The 17,609-nt window shown below is 55.2% G+C and overlaps 1 long non-coding RNA gene and 1 other non-coding gene across 2 annotated transcripts; one reads left to right on the forward strand and one right to left on the reverse strand.

Annotated features, from left to right (window-relative positions):
* Positions 1-1,529: 1,529 nt before the first annotated feature.
* LOC125128600 (U6 spliceosomal RNA) lies at positions 1,530-1,636 on the forward strand. Its single transcript, XR_007135295.1, has one exon. It is a non-coding gene; the product is annotated as a U6 spliceosomal RNA (small nuclear RNA).
* A 369-nt stretch (positions 1,637-2,005) lies between these two features.
* On the reverse strand, positions 2,006-5,446 carry LOC125127659 (uncharacterized). The gene is made up of 3 exons (XR_007135019.1): positions 5,248-5,446; positions 2,968-3,061; positions 2,006-2,432 (listed from the first exon to the last, which is right to left on the reverse strand). It is a non-coding gene; the product is annotated as an uncharacterized LOC125127659 (long non-coding RNA).
* Between the last annotated feature and the right edge of the window lie 12,163 nt (positions 5,447-17,609).

Genomic DNA, 17,609 nt, shown 5'->3' on the forward strand with positions numbered 1-17,609 from the left:
AAAACTTACGAAACTTCAGGAGTTCCTGCTGTGGTGCAGCAGAAATGAATCTGACTAGTATCCATGAGGATGAGGGTTCGACCCCTGGCCTCGCTCGGTGGATCGGGGATCCGGTGTTGCTCTGAGCTGTGGTGCAGGTCGCAGAAGTGGCTCGGATCCTGCGTTGCTGTGGCTGTGGCTGTGGCTGTGGCGCAGGCCAGCAGCCGGAGCTCCGATTCACCTCCTAGCCTGGGAATCTCCACATGCCGAGGGTGCGGCCCTTAAAAGCAAAAAAGAAAAAAATATTATGAACCTTCAACTGCACCAATTAAGTACTCAGTGCCAGTCCAAGATTAACTGCCACCCTACCCGGTTCACTCCACAACGGGTAGAGAAACCTAAAGTTTGCTTTTTACTGCAGAAAACCAGGGTATCAGAAACCGAACTGTAAGTTATGAAGGAGAAACCTAAAAGGAAAACTGGATTTTAGGCCGGAATTTCGAGTTAAATAAGAACAGGGCTGCTCTGAGGGAACATGGGGAGTCTCTCCCCTTCTCCTCTCTGACACCCTGGGAGAGGCAGAAATGATTACACAAGAAGAAACAATCAGAAGTCAAATCGGGAGTTGCCATGATGGCACAGCAGAAACGAGTCTGACTAGGAACCACGAGGTTGTGGGTTCGAGCCCTGGCCTCACTCAGTGGTTAAGGATCTGGCCCTGCTGTGAGCTGTGGTGTAGGCCAGTAGCTGTAGCTCCGATTCAACCCCTTGCCTGGGAACCAGCATATGCCGCGGGTGCAGCCCTAAAAGGACAAAAGACAAAAAAAAAAAAAAAACCCAAGTCAATAGAGGGGCCACCTTTAAAGGCTCCCTCCCTCGGAGTGACACCTCAGTGCAGGTGGTAGGGACTTCTGACGTGCCTGGTAAGGCTCTTAAATTGGTCCCTTTAGGATTCGACTGAGGGGAACTTAAAAGGAAGATGCTACTTTTCCCCTTCACCTGACAGGCAGAGACTGATGAGAAGCTGATGAAGTCCATATTTCCTTTATTCCTAAAGGAGAAACATTCCTATATTTAAAGGATCAATCAGGCTTTCTCCATCATATACTCTTTTTTGCTTTTTAGGGCCGCATGTGTGGCATATGGAAGTTCCCAGGCCAGGGGTCTAATTGGAGCTCCAGCTGCAGCCGCAGCCACACAGGATCCGAGTCTCGTCTGACCGACAGCGCAGCTCATGGCAACGCCAGATCCTTCACCCACTACGCAAGGCCAGGATCAAACCCGCGTCCTCACGGATTCTAGTCAGATTCGTTTCTGCGGCACCACAATGGGAACTCCCTCCATCACATACTCTGACGAGAAAGACACTGAACAAGACGAATTGCTAGGCTTCGTACCTAAAGAATTATGGGCACGTGATTCTACTGACACTGGAAGCTACACTCTGCCCCCGTTAAAGCCACTGCAGATGGGAATGAGCCCCTGCCCCAGCAGTCGCCAATACCCTTAGGGCAGGAGGCCACAGAAGGAGTTTGTATCAAGAGGCCACAGTGCTCGCTTCAGCAGCACATACACTAAAACCAGAACGATGCAGAGAAGATTAGCTTGGCCCCTGCGCACGGATGACACGCAAATCCGTGAAGTGCTCCCTATTTTTAATGTCCATCGACAGAGGAGTGGATCCAGAAGATGTGGTCCATATACACGATGGAATATGACTCAGCCATTAAAAGGAACGAAATACCCACATTTTTAGCAACACAGATGGACCCAGAAATTACCATGCTAAGTGAAGTCAGCCAGACAGTGAGACACGAACATCCAATGCTTTCACTGACCTGTGGGATCTGAAAACAGGACAGACGGAACTTCTTTGCAGAACAGATGCTGACTCACAGACATTGAAAAGCTTATGGTCTCCGGAGGAGACAGTTTGGGGGGTAGGGGGATGTGCTTGGGCCATGGGATGGAAATCCTGTGAAATCAGATTGTTATGATCATTATACAACTACAGAGGTGATAAATTCATTTGAGTAATTAAAGAAAATTTTTAAAAAGAGGCCACAGAAGGAGTTTCTGTCGAGAAAGGGCTTATCGCACCTTGTACCGGCTGTGCAGCGCTGCCATGTCCGACCACACAAGACACAGTCAGCAAGCGCCTTCTCACTGTCTTGTTTCCCCCTCTGTGGAGGCCGTACTAGACACTCGGCACAGCGGTCTTCGACTGGATGAAGCGCCCTTGAAACGACCTGGCTCTCGCCGGATGCAGCCCTTCCCAGATGCGACAGGCTTCATCCAGTCCCCTTGCAACCAGAGGGCTCAGACGTCCATGACGAAAAACAGGACTGGACTGGAGTTCCCGCTGTGGCGCAGCGGAAACGAATCTGACCAGTGTCTATGAAGATGCGGGTTCGATCCCTGGCCTCGCTCGGTGGGTTGGGGATCCGGTGTTGCTGTGAGATAGACATAGATCACAGATGCGGCTCAAATCTGGTGTGGCTGTGGCTGTGGCATAGGGGAGCTGCTGTGGCTCCGATTCGACCCCTAGCCTGCAAACCTCCGAATGCCGCCAGTGTGGCCCTAAAAAGAAGAAGAAAAGAAAAAAAAAAAAAAAAGACTGTCTTGTTTTAACGGACAATCTTTTATCTCCCAGGACTGATCTCCAAGAAAGCGCTACAGCAAATTCTGATTTAATATCATTCACTGACGGTTCGTATCTGCAAGGACCCAGGGAATGACCTGGCTGATGGTGCTGTTGTTTCTCCAGCGTCAGTGCTCGAGGGCAGTCCTCACCCAAAGTCTCTCCTGCCCAACAGGCTGAACTACGAGCACGAACAGGAGTCTGCCAGGCTGAGAGCTGCTGTGGGTAAACAGTAGTGTGGGAGCCTTCCCGCACTGCCACGCCAAGGTTTAATCCTAGATGCACCACGTGTCTGAAACAGAACCCAGGAAAGCCCTTCAGCAGTTATCAGGAAGGCGTTCCTTTACCTGCACGCCCTTTGAAACGTGGCAGATTGATTTTATCCAGACGCCCCCTCTCGGGGGTCCCAGCAGGCACTCGCCACGATGTCCACGTCTCCACCTGGGAGGCAGAAGAGCCACGGCACAGTCAGCAGGCGAGCTGCTTTTAGGAAAGGCCGTTCCCCTTTGGGGAGTCCCTGCAGAGAGACCTGGTGAAGGGGAAATCTATTTTACAGGACAAGTTATCAAGGAAACTTGTAAAATTGGGCCACTTAGGCAGCGCTTTCATTGTGCGTGTCACCCACACCCCCACAGTGCTCTGGGTCACGGAACCACAGAAACCCAACTTCTAAACCCGTGGCACCTGTGGCCCCCCCGGCCTGAGGCGCTTCCGCTGGTCTTCCTCAGCCTGACGTCCACCCTTTGGGGAGACATCGTTTGTCTCCCTTGAAGTTATCACAGGGAGGCCGGTGAGACGGGATGAAGCATTTATGAACCTATCTTATAGGCACATACGCTTCTTCCAGCTGCACCCTCGGCATGTGCACGTTCCCAAGCCAGGGACAGAATCTGAGCTGCAGCTGAGACCTAAGCCACAGCTGTGACAAAGCTGGACCCTTAACCACTGCTCCACAGTGGGTCGTTTTGTTTTTTGTTTTGTTTTGCTTTGTTTTTTCTATAGTATCTTATTTGTTTATTTTAGGGCCATGCTTGTGGCAAATGGAAGTTCCCTGGCAAGGGGTTGAATCGGAGCTGCAGTTGCCGACCCGCACCACAGCCACAGCATGCTGGATTCTTAACCCCACAGTGGGTTATTATATATTATTATTAAAAGGGGACGTGTTACACTGTTGTACATAACGAGCTTCCAAAAGGACATTCTAGGAGTTCCCTGACGGCCTGGTGGTTAAGGACGCAGCATCGTCACTGCTGTGGTTCGGTTTACCGCTGCGGCTCAAGTTTGCTCCCTGGCTCAGGGAACTTCCACATGCCATAGGTGGGACCAAAAAATATACTACGTCTTAAAAATAAATGAACGAAAGGACACGCTAAGCTTGCTTCTGCAGCTCCCCACAGTAAGCTGATCATGGGCAGGTGTCCCAGGCCCTGAGCTGGCTCGTGCGCAGCAGAAGGAGGGGCTGGCGTTTGGCTTTGCATTTCCCACCTGGGCCAGACTGGTCTATGGAGGAGACGACGGGCCTCAAACTCGTCTCAAAACAACACGCCAACAGAAGAGAAATGCACTCAAACCAGGACGAGAGGACGACATCGGACACAGACAGCTGGCCCAAGACGCCGGGCCTGGCCTGCACCACCAGGTACGGTGGGTCCTTGGCTCCTCGGGCCTTTGCGTGTGATCAGATGTTGTTCCATTGTGGACGTGATTCTGTGCCCGTTTTAAAGATCAATCCAACTGCAGGCTTTGTGGCCAACTACCTATGTCTCATACTTCTAGATTATACCTTGGCAGATTTCGCCTCTCCAAGGCTCTGACTGGACAGCCCCTAGGATTTGTTTTGGTCTCTTTAGGGCCACACCCACAGCATATGCAAGTTCCCAGGCTAGGGGCTGAATCAGAGCTGTAGACACTGGCCTACACCACAGCCGCAGGAAGACCAGATCCAAGCTGCGTGCGTGACCTACACCAAAGCTCACAGCAAAACCGGATCCTTAGCCCACTGAGCAAGGCCAGGGAGAGAACCCTCGGCCTCTTGGTCATAGTGGGGTTCGTTACCCCTGAGCCACGACAGGAACTCCAGGAAATTTATTTTAGAAGATGTTTCAGTCCTGTTCAGGCCACTCTTGATCTTACCGGGGGGGCCCCCCTCACGTGGCCGATTAGTACCAGCTGCTCTGACCCTGGCCATGGCCAGCAATGTTCCTACACACTTGCGCAAGCTCGACCCCAACAATGCGCTAAGTCTCAGTCAAAATTACTCGCTCCCATTTATTAGACAGAACCTGAACAATTATGGGACAGATCTGTGGTTAACACCAGGCTATGGACTTTAAAATTTAAAGGCTCCCTTATGGTGGGAACAATGAAATGATGCGAAGGATAATCAGCCGAGTAGGGTTGGAACGAGGCTGGCCGCCTACATATTATTACCCTCAGGGAACAGAGATTGGCCTGGGACAGACGGGGTCAGGTGACCAGAGGGTCACCGTGTCGCGCCCCACAGACATCCGCAGATCTGTGGTCCTGACGAACAGCCTTGGCTCCCACTGGGAGTGACAGGAGGATGCACCCAAGAACCCCCTTGGACTCGAGGTCCCGGACGTAGCCGTTCAGAGGCGCATACTCACCGCTGCGATGAGCCTGACGGTCGAGAGATCCGTATTCTGCTGCTCTGACCACTTGGCAGCTACTTCTGTCCCTTCAGGAGGAGGAGAGGATATAATCAGCCCTATCTAAGCCTTAAAAATATACCCAAGAGGCGCTTTTCTTTTTCCTTTTCTTTTTGGCCGCCCCGCAGCATACAGAGTTCCGGGGCCAGGGATCAGATCTGAGCCGCCACGTGTGACCTAAGCCATAGCTATGGCCACACCAGACTCTGAGCCCACTGTGCTGGGCCAGGGATTGAACCTGAGTCCCAGGGCTCCCAAGACGTCAGCCGTCCCGTTGCACCATAGCGGGAACTCAACAGGCTTTAAATAGGAGTCACCAGTCGATGAGCCTACAGAATTCTGAGGCCTCTGTGATGAGCAGCGTGGTGCCCAAAGCCACGTGGGGGTCTCAGTGAGGCACCTGTGCCGGTTCACACCTGAGTCGTCCGACACGACAGCTGCGATGAAGCACAGGGAGAAGCAGCTTTCTGCCCTAAGTGCCCCACTCCCTGGTCTGGACAACTCGTCAAAAAATAGCTGGGCTTAAATACTTGCCTCTAATTCTACGAATGCCATGAGCTGCGCTATTTGTACTTTGCCGGCCTGACAATTGTACTGTTTCTTGTATGACCAAATGTGGGACTGGGCCTCTGACAAAAATAACGGTGACTAGGTGACCCGAAGCGGCTGACCAGACGGACGGTTCCACACGCGATCGACAGCTCCAACAGGGCAGCTCTAGACCGGGAGAGGAAACAAGAGGGAATTCTGCTTCCGGGTCGGTGGCAGGTGAGGAAGGCAGGGGGCCCAGTGCAATGAGGGCAAATGGAGCGGCCTGTCCCTGACATCCTCACCCGACCCAGGCAGGAGCCCTCCTGGCACCATGGGCCGAAACGGCCATGCAATACCTCCCAAACCATGGTCGAGTTTATGGCCAAGAGGGGCCGTGACAACTCAGATTGAAGTGTGAGCTGCTCTGGCAGCCCTCCTCCAACGCCCCTGAGAGCAGTTCAGGGTGCAGATCAGGAGCGAGGCACTCTGCGCTCTGGGGAAAACTGGCAGATCAGGCCTTCAGAGAATTAGATAATTTCTGCATAAGACTTTATGAGCCTAATTCCTGCATCTCCTCCTATCTAAAAAACACTAAAATCTGTAATCTGGAGTTCCCATGGTGACTCAGTGGAAACGAATCTGACCGGCATCCATGAGGACGCAGGTTCCATCCCTGGCCCTGCTGACTGGACTGAGGATCTAGCGTTGCGGTGGCTCTGGGGGAGGCCGGCAGCTGTAGCTCCAAGTCAGCCCCCAGCCTGGGACCCTCCATATGCCGCAGGAGCTGCCCAAGAAATAGCAAAAAGACAAAAAAAAAAAAAAGAGAGAATCATGTTCCATCTACTCTCCTGTGCTCTATGCATGGAACCATAACGCCAGGATTACAGCACATCTGTTTACAACACGGTTTACTGAATACATTCTAAGCCTGCTGTTGACACCTGCTGCTCAGAAAAAAAAAAAAAAAAAAAAGATTCCTTGCAAAATATCACTGCTCACTGATAATGCACCTGGTCACCCAGGAGCTTTGATGGTGATGAATGCTGGTTGCACGCCCACCAACACAACACCCATGCTGCAGTCCACAGATCAAAAAGTCACTTTTTTTTTTTTTTGGCCATGGCATGCAGTGGCTTGATGTGGGATCTGTCTCCTGACCACAGGGGTTTAATCCCTGGTGAAAGTACTGAGTCCTAACCACTAGACCACCAGGGAACGTCCAAAAAGAGCTACTTTTGACTTGGAAGTCTTATTATTTAAAAGACGCCTGTCAGGAGTTCCCACTGCAGCACAAGAGGATCAGCAGCATCTCTGGAGCATGCGGATGCAAGTTCAGTCCCCAGCCTGGAACAGTGGGTTAAGTGTCCAGCACTGCTGCAACTGTGGCGTAGGTCGCAACGGGCTCACATCTGATCCTTGGCCCAGGAACTTCCATATGCCATGGGGCAGCCAAAAAAGGAAAAAAGAGAAAGAAAGAAATGTATTTCATAAAACTGTAGCTGCCACAAACAATGATTCCCCCGATTGATCTGGGCAGAGTCCGTTGAAAACCTTCTGAACCTGAATCACCACCTTGATGTCAGGACGGACATTCATGGCTCATGGGTCAAAATTATCAGCATTCACAGGAGTTTGGCCACTTACATCTGGAAGCGAATATACGGCACAAGTGAACCTTTCCACAGAAAAGAAACTCATGGACTTGGAGAAGAGACTTGTGGCTGCCGAGGGGGACGGGGAGGGACCGGGAATCTGGGGTTAACGGATGCACACCATGGCCTCTGGAGTGGATACGCCGTGAGATGCTGCAGTGCAGCCCAGGGAACTCTATCCAGTCTCTCGGGATGGAGCATGACGGAGGGTAATGCGGAAAAAGAATGTACTCGTGTGTGTGTGACTGGGTCACCCTGCTGTACAGCAGAAAATTGACACAACACTGTAAACCAGGTGTGATGGAAAAAGTAAAAATCATTTTTAAAAGACAGGTGTGGAGTTCCCGTCGTGGCGCAGTGGTTAACGAATCCGACTAGGAACCATGAGGTTGCGGGTTCGGTCCCTGGCCTTGCTCAGTGGGTTAACGATCTGGCGTTGCCGTGAGCTGTGGTGTAGGTTGCAGACGCAGCTCGGATCCCACGTTGCTGTGGCTCTGGCGTAGGCCGGTGGCTACAGCTCCAATTAGACCCCTAGCCTGGGAACCTCCATATGCCGCGGGAGCAGCCCAAGAAATAGCAACAACAACAACAACAACAAAAAAGACAAAAGACAAAAAAAAAAAAAAAAAAGACAGGTGTTCCCATTATGGCCCAGCAGAAACGAATCTGACTAGGAATGATGAGGTTGCGGGTTTGAACCCTGGCCTGGCTCAGTGGGTTAAGGATCTGGTGCTGCTGTGGCTGTGCTGTAGGCTGCAGCTGTAGCTCCCGTTCCACCCGTGGCCTGGGAATGTCCATACACCACAGGAGTGGCTGTAAACAAATTTTTTAAAAAAAGAAGTGTAGCCTGAGGATGTAACTGAATTGCAGCAATGCCATGACAAAACTTTTCACAAACGAGGAGCTGCTTCCCATGGATGAGCAAAGAAAAAGGATTCCTGGAGTTCCTGTCCCGGCGCATCAGAAACGAATCCGACGAGGAACCATGAGGTTGCGGGTTTGATCCCTGGCCTGGCTCAGTGGGTTAAGGATCTGGTGTTGCTGTGGCTGTGATGGAGGCCGGCAGCTACAGCTCCGATTCGACCCCTAGCCTGGGAATCCCCATATGCCGAAGGTGCGGCCCTAAAAAGACAAAAAGAAATTGGTTTCCTGAGATGGAGTCGACTCGGGTGAAGACGCAGTGAAGACTGCTGAAATGGCAACAAAGGATTTAGGATATCACATGAACTTAGCTGATAAAGCAGCAGCAGTGCCGACTCCAGTTTTGAAAGATGTTCCCTGTGGGTACAGTGTCGTCCAGCAGCACTGCATCCTACGGAGGACCCCTCGTGAAAGGAGGAGTCGACTGATGCGACAAACTTCATTGTCTTAGGAAACGCCGCCGCCACCCCAACCTCCAGCAACCACCACGCCGCTCAGTCAGCAGCTGTCGGCATCAAGGCAGGACGCTCCCCAGGAAGACAGTGACGACTCTCTGAAAGCTCAGACGACAGTCAGTCTTGTTTTGCTTTGCTTTCTAGGGCCACGCTCATGGCACATGCAAGTTCCCAGGCCAGGGGTCGAATCAGAGCTGCATCTGCGGGCCTTCACCACAGCCCCAGCAACACGAGATCCAGGCCGCGTCTACAACCCACACCACAGCTCTGCCAACACCAGATCCTTAACCCACTAAGCAAGGCTAGGGATCAAACCTGAACCCTCACCGATACCAGTCGGGTCTGTTTCTGCTCCACCAAAACAGGGACTCCCTAGTTAGCATCTTTTTTTTTCTTGTCTTTTCTAGGGCCGCACCCGCAGCATATAGAGGTTCCCAGGCTAGGGGTCCAATCGGAGCTACAGCTGCCGGCCTCCACCAGAGCCACAGCAACGCAGGATCCGAGCCACATCTGCAACCTACACCACAACTCACGACAACATGGGATCCTTAACCCACTGAGTGAGGCCAGGGATCGAACCAGCAACCTCACGGTTCCTCGTCGGATTCGTTAACCACTGTGCCAAGAAGGGAACTCCTAGCATTTTTTTTAATTAAGGTATATACATTGCTCTTTCCAGCAATGGTACTGCAACTTAGACAATAGTATGGTGTCAATCTAACTTTTACTGCACTGGGAAACCAAGACGGTTTGTGAGACTCGCTTTGCTGTGACGGTCTTCTTACCTGGGTGGTCTGGAACCAACCCACAGGGGATCCAAGCCACGCCTGCAGTTTACATGCAAACGGTGGACAGCGTTGCTTCTCTTCTTCCTGCCTGCACTCCTGCCTGTCTTCTTGTTCTGGCTTCCAGGTTGAGGGCAACCACCTGTCTTATAACCTCCTGCTCTTTTTTTCTAACCTAGAAGTTATCCCTTTGAAAGTTTCACCGCAGGGAGTTCCCGTGGTGACTCAGTGGTTAACGAATCCGACGAGGAACCATGAGGCTGCAGGCTCGATCCCTGGCCTCACTCAGTGGGTTAAGGATCCGGCGTTGCTGTGAGCTATGGTGTAGACTGCAGACATGGCTTGGATCCCGCGTTGCTGTGGCTGTGGTGTAGGCCAGTGGCTACAGCTCCAATTAGACCCCTAGCCTGGGAACCTCCATATGCTGTGGATGTGGCCCTAAAAAGACAAAAGAAAAAAATAAATAAATAAATGATAATAAAAAGTTTCACCACAGTGAGCTAGTCTACTGCAAAAATCTTTACCTAAAACCATGCAGAAATGCTGGGACAAAAATAGACAAACTTTGCATCTGAACTCACAAAAAAAGACATCTCCATGCAAGGAAAAAAGGCTGAAAGCCAGAACAGTGCACCCCACGCTGCAGGGAAGAGGCACCCTGTCCTCAAGACCTTTGCATGAAGCTAGAACCCGTTCAGGGGCCAAAACATCCGAGAACAAAACCCATGAAACCCTGTCTGCTTCTTTGAAAATATCAGCAAACGGGACAGAGCTCTGGCTGCAGTGATCTGGCCACAGGCAGAGAAAGTATCAGTCACAACATCTCACTGCAGATCCCACAGACACTAAACAGATGACGAGAGAACACTGTGTGCGGCGCTCACAGACCTGACATCCTCGCTGGAGTGACAGAGAACTCCACGAGGAGCTCCCGTCAAGGCGCAGTGGTTAACGGATCCAACGAGGAACCATGAAGTTGTGGGTTCGGTCCCTGGCCTTGCTCAGTGGATTAAGGATCCAGCGTTGCCGTGAGCTGTGGTGTGGGTCGAAGACGCGGCTCGGATCCCGCGTGGCTGTGGCTCTGGTGCAGGCCGGTGGCCACAGCTCGGATTCCACCCCTAGCCTGGGAACCTCCATATGCCGCAGGAGCAGCCCAAGAAAAAGACCAAAAAAATAATAATAACAATTCCATGAAAAGTACAAATTACTAAAACGCATTCACAAAGAAAAAGAAAACTCAAGTAGCTTCATCACAATTAAAGAAATTAAATTACAATTTAAAATCTTCTCACAAAGAAAACGTCCGACTGATGGCCTGATTGCTAAGTTCTAGGCCACATTTAATGAAGAAATATCATCCTCTACAAACTTTCAGAACATAGAAGAGGAGGAAGCACGCACTGCTTGTCAGAACACAAAGGTGTGGCCGCTCCGAAAGCATGAAACATGTGCCACTAGGACCCAGCCGTTTCCTCCCCTGGACAGGAAAACACACAGACCCTGAAGCGATGGGCTTAGCAGACTCACCTGTAATGAGCAGGAGCAAAGCGCAGCCCAGGAGTCTCTCAGCAGGTAAGTGGATCAACTCACCGCGCTGCAGTCACACCAATGATTCTTAGCAATAAATGGGTCAAATCACTGATACGCATCTGAACCTCAAAAACATCACGCTGAGCTAGTGAATCCAGACACAAAAGAACACACCCGCAGTGATTCCACTTCCACCCACTCTAGGGAAGAAAACGGTCTCCACTACCGGAGCTGAGAACAGGCCAGGGGATGCCCGCAGCCAGGCTGCGGCGGGACTGACGGGAAAGGGAAACGAGGGCACGTTTAGGGGATGGGAAGTGTGCTGTCTCTACACCGCGTGGCAGGTACCTCCGTGTACACGTTTGCAAAAACCGGCAAGCTGTACACCTAGAACAGGTTCATTTCAATGTGTGCAAAGAGTTGCAGTATTTTTAAATTCTCCATGATCTAAATATTCCCACCGCATAGCTCAAGACAGAGCTGGAAGGGGTGTGCGTGGTGGGTCTGGTGCAGTGGTACAAGCCGGCTCTGGCACGCCGCTACCTATACCTCAGTTGAGACGGTCTTGGAAACAAAGGAACCCTGAAGCAACACTCCGGCAGGCAAAGTAACACTTTTGATGCCCAGTGAGGACAAAGCCACAGAGGAGCGGGAATGCTGGTACAAAGCATAGTTTGATGGCATCTACTAAAAGCCACGCTGTACCCGCTCAGGACTGGGCAGTGCCACCCCTGGGGCGTCCACAACAGAAATGTGGACAGACCTCCCCAGGAGGCGTGCACGTCAGGTCACAGCCACGCTGCTCCTTAAGACCCAAACACCCATCGGGAGCCAAGAGACAGACGGGGCCTCCGCCGCGCGCCGACGGGCGCCGAACCACGGCACTGCCAACACCACGGCCACAGCGAGCAGGCCAGCAGGACGACGCTGCAGGGCTAAGGGAAGGGGTGTGGTCGCTGGGGGGGCCACGGGGGGCAGCGACACTGACGTCCCACTTGTGAACAGTTTCTGAGCGCATAGTTCGTGGATTTTGTATTTCCCTCCACGACTGAACGGTTTTAGACAGAACACTCTGTTTCATCGTCAGTGTCGGACCCCCTACCCCGTGCTGACTCTCAGCCAGGGCTGGCTGTCTTCTCAGAGTGGGAAGGGGCGCCCACTGGGCTCCAGGTGGGTTTCCTCCGCATCTCGCCTCATGAGGTGCCGGACACACCTCCCTCCCCTCCTTCTGCTCCCTGCGTTTGGAAAGCCTGCCCTCTGCGGGGGGCAGTCTGCTGAAACCCTGAGAGATGGGAGGACTTGACGAAGAAGGCTCCGGAGAGAGAGCTGGCGGCCACCCACTGGCCCGGCAACCTGCAGGCACACCTTGTTCTGGGGCTGGAAGCCAGGAGAGCGGTGACGCAGAGCTGGCAGCACCAGATGACGCCTCTCACCTGCCTTTCCTCCTGCACGGGGTTCACAGTTCCGTTCGTCCTGGAGGGTCGTCTGCGACGCCACCCCTGCTGGCTCGGCAGGGCTGCACCTGGGGCGAGGGCCTCGGAGCCAGCCGGCAGCTGCGCTCCCGGGCACGCATTTGCATGTCAATAACCCGGGCTGGAGCCGGAGGAGCCAGCTGTCCAGCCTTAGGAGAAACGGGCCTTGTTCCTTTAAGGGGTGGGCTCCAGGCTCTTCATCAAGTGGCCTCCATCTCCCCGCTGGTCCGCACACTCACACAATTCTTCTAGACGAAAAAAATACGAAGCGCCATTAGCGAGTTATCAGGGGCCAACTGTGTCCCCATCAATGCCCCTCAGTCCATTGTGGCGGCCGCGCAGCTGCAGGACTGGCGCCGAGCAAGCCGCCGGCTGGGCTGTCCCTCTGCCCCGTCTGCCCCCACTGGGCACCGCAGCCACCAAGCCCTCTCATCGTCCCGTCCAGTGGAAGTGGATGGCACATTCAGATCTCATGTGCTGTCCCAGGGGACCAGCCCCAGCCAACACCCCCAGATGGCTGCTCGGCCCCCGAGGTCTTGCTCCCCTCCCCAGACCTGCCCGTGGCTCCTGTCGGCCTGAGCTCCGAGCCCCACTGCCCTCCCGCGGGGCTGACCACCACCGTCCCTGGGACTCGGCCTCAAAGTCTGCCCGGGACCTTCCCGGGTCCACCCCAGTGCATCCCTCGCTGGGAGTCTCAGTAAAGGTGTCCCTGGGCCTGGGGTCCCCTGCTCCTCCATCGCGGGAGGGTTGAATGGTGTCCCCAAGACACACATTCGCTCAGAACCTTAGAACATGACCTTAGAAACAGGGTCTCTGCAGACGCAATCGGTTCGGAGGAGGAGGGCCTAGACCAGTGCCACGAGGAGACAAGAGGCAGAGACAGGCGACGTGGCCACACCCCGGAAGCTGGACGGGGTAGACAGGTCCTCCACTGGAGCCACGGCCCTCCGGCTCAGACCACGAGATGAGACATTCCTTTTCTGCCCAACCCCCCAGGCCCTGTGCTTCAGGGACCCCGGGAGATGCACACACCCGACAGGAGCAGAGGCAGTAGCTCCTCTGGACCCAGGAGAGCCTCGCATACCCACACCTGACCACGCAGAGTGTGTCGCCCGGGGTGGCCCCACCGCTGCCCTCCCCACCGACCTGGGGTCAGGTGGGCAGGCGCCTCCCGGAACAGCAGCCCGACCCAAGAGCTCAGGGGTGAGGGGCAATGAGACTTCCAGCTCTGCTCTGGGGACATGCCCCCCAGGCAACATCTGGGCCCTGGGCACTCTCTGAGCCCTTAAAACCCAGCCGGGAGCCAGAGCCCCCAGGACCCTGGCCCCTGCCCAGTGGCACATTGCCCTGGCTACAGTCCCCAGCAGAGGCAAGGCCTCAGGCATTCATGGGGACCCCTGCGGAGGGCAGGGGCCCCAGGCCCCCAGCACCTTGCTGCCCCACCCCCACCGCCCAAGGACGAAGACCTCTCCCCTCAGACTCGTCCCCCAATTCCTGCTGAGACGGTTGGCAGGTCCCCAGACGGCCATGTGGGAGGTACCAGAAAGCCCGCAGCCCAGGGCCCGGCTCTTGGAGCTCCTGCCGCCCAGCACAGAGACAGGGCTGGGAGCGGCACCCTCGTCCCGTCACTGACAGGTCCAGGCAGGAGGACGGAGGGAGCTGACATGACAGGCACCACAGGCCCCACCGGGAGGAAGGGAAGCGAGGCCCGGCGAGGGGAGAACACGGAGAGGCTGGCCTCGGAAGGAGGAGAGCCCCCGCCTGGGAGGCACTCACCCCACTCCTGGCCCTTCCCTTCCTGTAAGGGCAACAACCTTGTCTGTCACCCTCCCCTGGGGCGCTGGACCCTCGGGGACAGGTGAGCTCGGGGGTTCAGAGGGAACCAGGTGGAGCCACAGGGTCTGAGCAGCTCCAGCATCAACATCAACACTCCGGGAGTTCCCATCGCGGCTCAGGGGAAATGAACCCGACGGGCATCCATGAGGATGAGGGTTCGGTCCCTGGCCTCGCTCAGTGGGGTAAAGATCCGGTGTTGCCGTCAGCTGTGGGGTAGGTCGCAGACTTGGCTCGGATCCCGTGTGGCTGTGGCTCTGGTGGAGACCAGCGGCTGCAGCTCCGATGAGACCCCTAGCCTGGGAGCCTCCATACGCCGAAGGTGCAGCCCTAGAAAATACAAAAAAAAAAAAAGAAAATGAAAAATAAACATCAAAGCTCAGGGTTTCCAAAGGGGCCTAAAGGACCACAGGGACACAGGGCAGGTTCTCACTAAACATCCGAAAACCGGGTTCTGGCCGTTTGGGGTTCAGACCCTCAGACCCAGGCTGCAGCAGCATCCTGATCCATGGGCTTTCTCGGGGAGGAGACACTCCCCCCAAGAGAGAACGAGGGACCAGTGGAGTCAGTAAGCCTGCTGCAAAGGCTGATGGAGCCCCTGTGCGCACACACGTGCACACACGTCCACAGGGCACAACCACATACATTCACGCGTGCATGCACACAAGCACACACATGCCTGAGCACTCAGGCGTGCGTGGGACATTTCATATCAATGTCACAGTTCCACACACTGTGTGAAGAGCTAGATATTTTGGAAGTGGGAGTGACGGCCTGACCTGAACCTCCACCCCGTGGGCCGCATGGAGGCAGCCACACCCGACCTGTCCTGAGCACCCGGCCAAGGGGGGTTGCCCTGCCGGATTTGCTCCCAAGTGGGAGCAGCAAGCACCCGGCGAGCGCAGGACACCCGGGATCAGAGCCTCTTCCAAGGCAAGGCCCAGCGTCCCGGGGATGGGGCACCCTTGGCTGTCGGGCGCCCACACGTATAGTCTCGCTGCCCTGTCCCCAAGGATGCCCAGCAGCACGGTGCCCACAGCCCCTCTCAGGAGCCAGGTGGCAGCAGAAGGACCCCGTCTGGCTGCAGGACCCCTGCGCCCTGCCCCAGCTGTGGCAGGTGCTGCAGAAGCCGCAGCCCGGTCTGGGGCTGCACTGACCGGCCCACCCAGGGCAGCTGTGGCAGCAGTGAGCCCACACGCACAAGCCCCCACTCCTGCCACGTGTACTCGTGTCAGAGAGTTGTGGTGGGACACAGGTACCAAGGGGGTCCCCCTTATCACCCCTGATAAAGGGGAGAAGGAAAGGCCTCAGTGCCGGTGGGGATGGGGCCTAGGTGGAGGTGGAAGCTCTGCAGGCCTCACCGGCTCTGCCCTCTGACCCCACAGACACAGCACCTCATCACTCCCTCCCCTGTTCCCCGGCTGGCAGAGGATGCCCAGAGGGGCTCCGTGCCTTCCTGGATCAGCTCCCCTCAAGCCTGGCCGTGCCCTAAGGACCGGGGGGCAGAGCTGCCCAGATCTGGGAGGAGGGGACAGCTTCTGAGACCACAGGCACCTCCCCTGCCTTGAAAAGGAAGACCTGGGATCCCTGGACGCCCAAGGAATCTGTCTTTCCCAGGGCAGGTTGGCGGGGGTGGAAGAGCAAAGACACCGGCTTGCAGCCGCGCCCTCCACACAGGTAAGAGCAACAGTGTCTCACCCCGGGGCGGGTGACAGCTGGCCTGTCACTGTCAGGGCTCAGGTTGCACAGCTACACGGCCCCCACTCAGATCCAGGAAGCACAGTACACTCCGTGCCCAGAATGCCCACCTGTGCCGTGCCACTGGCAGGGCTGGAGGTGGGCCTAGGGCGGGCCGACTGCTGGCGTCCACCCTTGGCTGCGGCACCCACAGACCCCTAAATAAGGCAGGGGCGCTGAGCCCAGTCCCTGTGGGCAGACAGGATGCAGCAGCCCCGCACCTTCCCAGAGCGGCGCCTGGGCCAGAGCCCAGCTGTCCTCACCAGCCCGGAGGAGGGCACCCACGCCCACCTCACACAGCAGGGCCAGAAGCCGCGGGGCCTGGTGGAAAGACCCGCAGTCCCCGCCTCCGAGCTGAAACCAGCAGGTCTCAGCGCTGCTCCTGGGGCTGAGCAGAACCCTGACGTCTACATAGGCTCACGCGATGGGGCTCCCAGACCTCCCCCCCCCCGAGTCACAAGAGAGCAGCTCAAGCAGCAGTGACGCACGTTTCCTGAGCTGCCTCACAGATGCCCTAACTGTGACCAAGGGAAAAGTAACCGTGTGATGAACAGACTGCAACCACGACAGAAGCCGCTCCATCCGGATACTGAGTCTACAACAGCACAGACCCAAGAACCGGTCCCGGAAGAAGGGGATGAACGTGTGGCTTGCACCGACCCATAGCTCGGTGGCATCAAAATACCACGGTGCCTCAACCGCCAGCGTTTCCGTAGCTCAAAGAGGTAGAACAAGGAAAAAGGGACAGACAGGTGACCATCTCTGTCCCCCGTGTTCCCTTCACTCGTCTCCCAAACTGCCACCAAACTGTGTCAATGAGAAAACACCTGGAGGAAGAAGACAACAAGCAAGGGCCCGCCCGCCACGGGACAGCATCGACACTGGGCCCGTCTCCATGCCCAGCTGAGGTCACGTTCCTTTTTCCCTTTAAAACCTTCACGGCCGAGCTGAATCTTCAGAGGTGGCTCCTGGGGGACGCTGAGTCCACCATCTCCCCAGATGTCAGCACTCTGATTAAAAGCAACTTCCCAGAGTTCCCGTCGTGGCAAAGTGGTTAACGAATCCGACTAGGAACCATGAGGTTGCGGGTTCGGTCCCTGCCCTTGCTCAGTGGGTTAAGGATCAGGCGTTGCCGTGAACTGTGGTGTAGGTTGCAGACGCGGCTCGGATCCCGCGTTGCTGTGGCCCTGGCATAGGCCAGAGGCTACAGCTCCGATTCAACCCCTAGCCTGGGAACCTCCATATGCCGCGGGAGCGGCCCAAGAAATGGCAAAAAGACAAAAAAAAAAAGCAACTTTCCTTTCTACCAACATTTGCCATTCTCTTTTTTTTTCTTTTTTTTGGGGGGGTCTTTTTAGGGCCGCACCCACAGCAGACAGAGGTTCCCAGGCTAGGGGTCGAATT

Source organism: Phacochoerus africanus, chromosome 5 (genome assembly GCF_016906955.1).
Source record: "Phacochoerus africanus isolate WHEZ1 chromosome 5, ROS_Pafr_v1, whole genome shotgun sequence".
Classification (NCBI taxonomy): domain Eukaryota; kingdom Metazoa; phylum Chordata; class Mammalia; order Artiodactyla; family Suidae; genus Phacochoerus; species Phacochoerus africanus.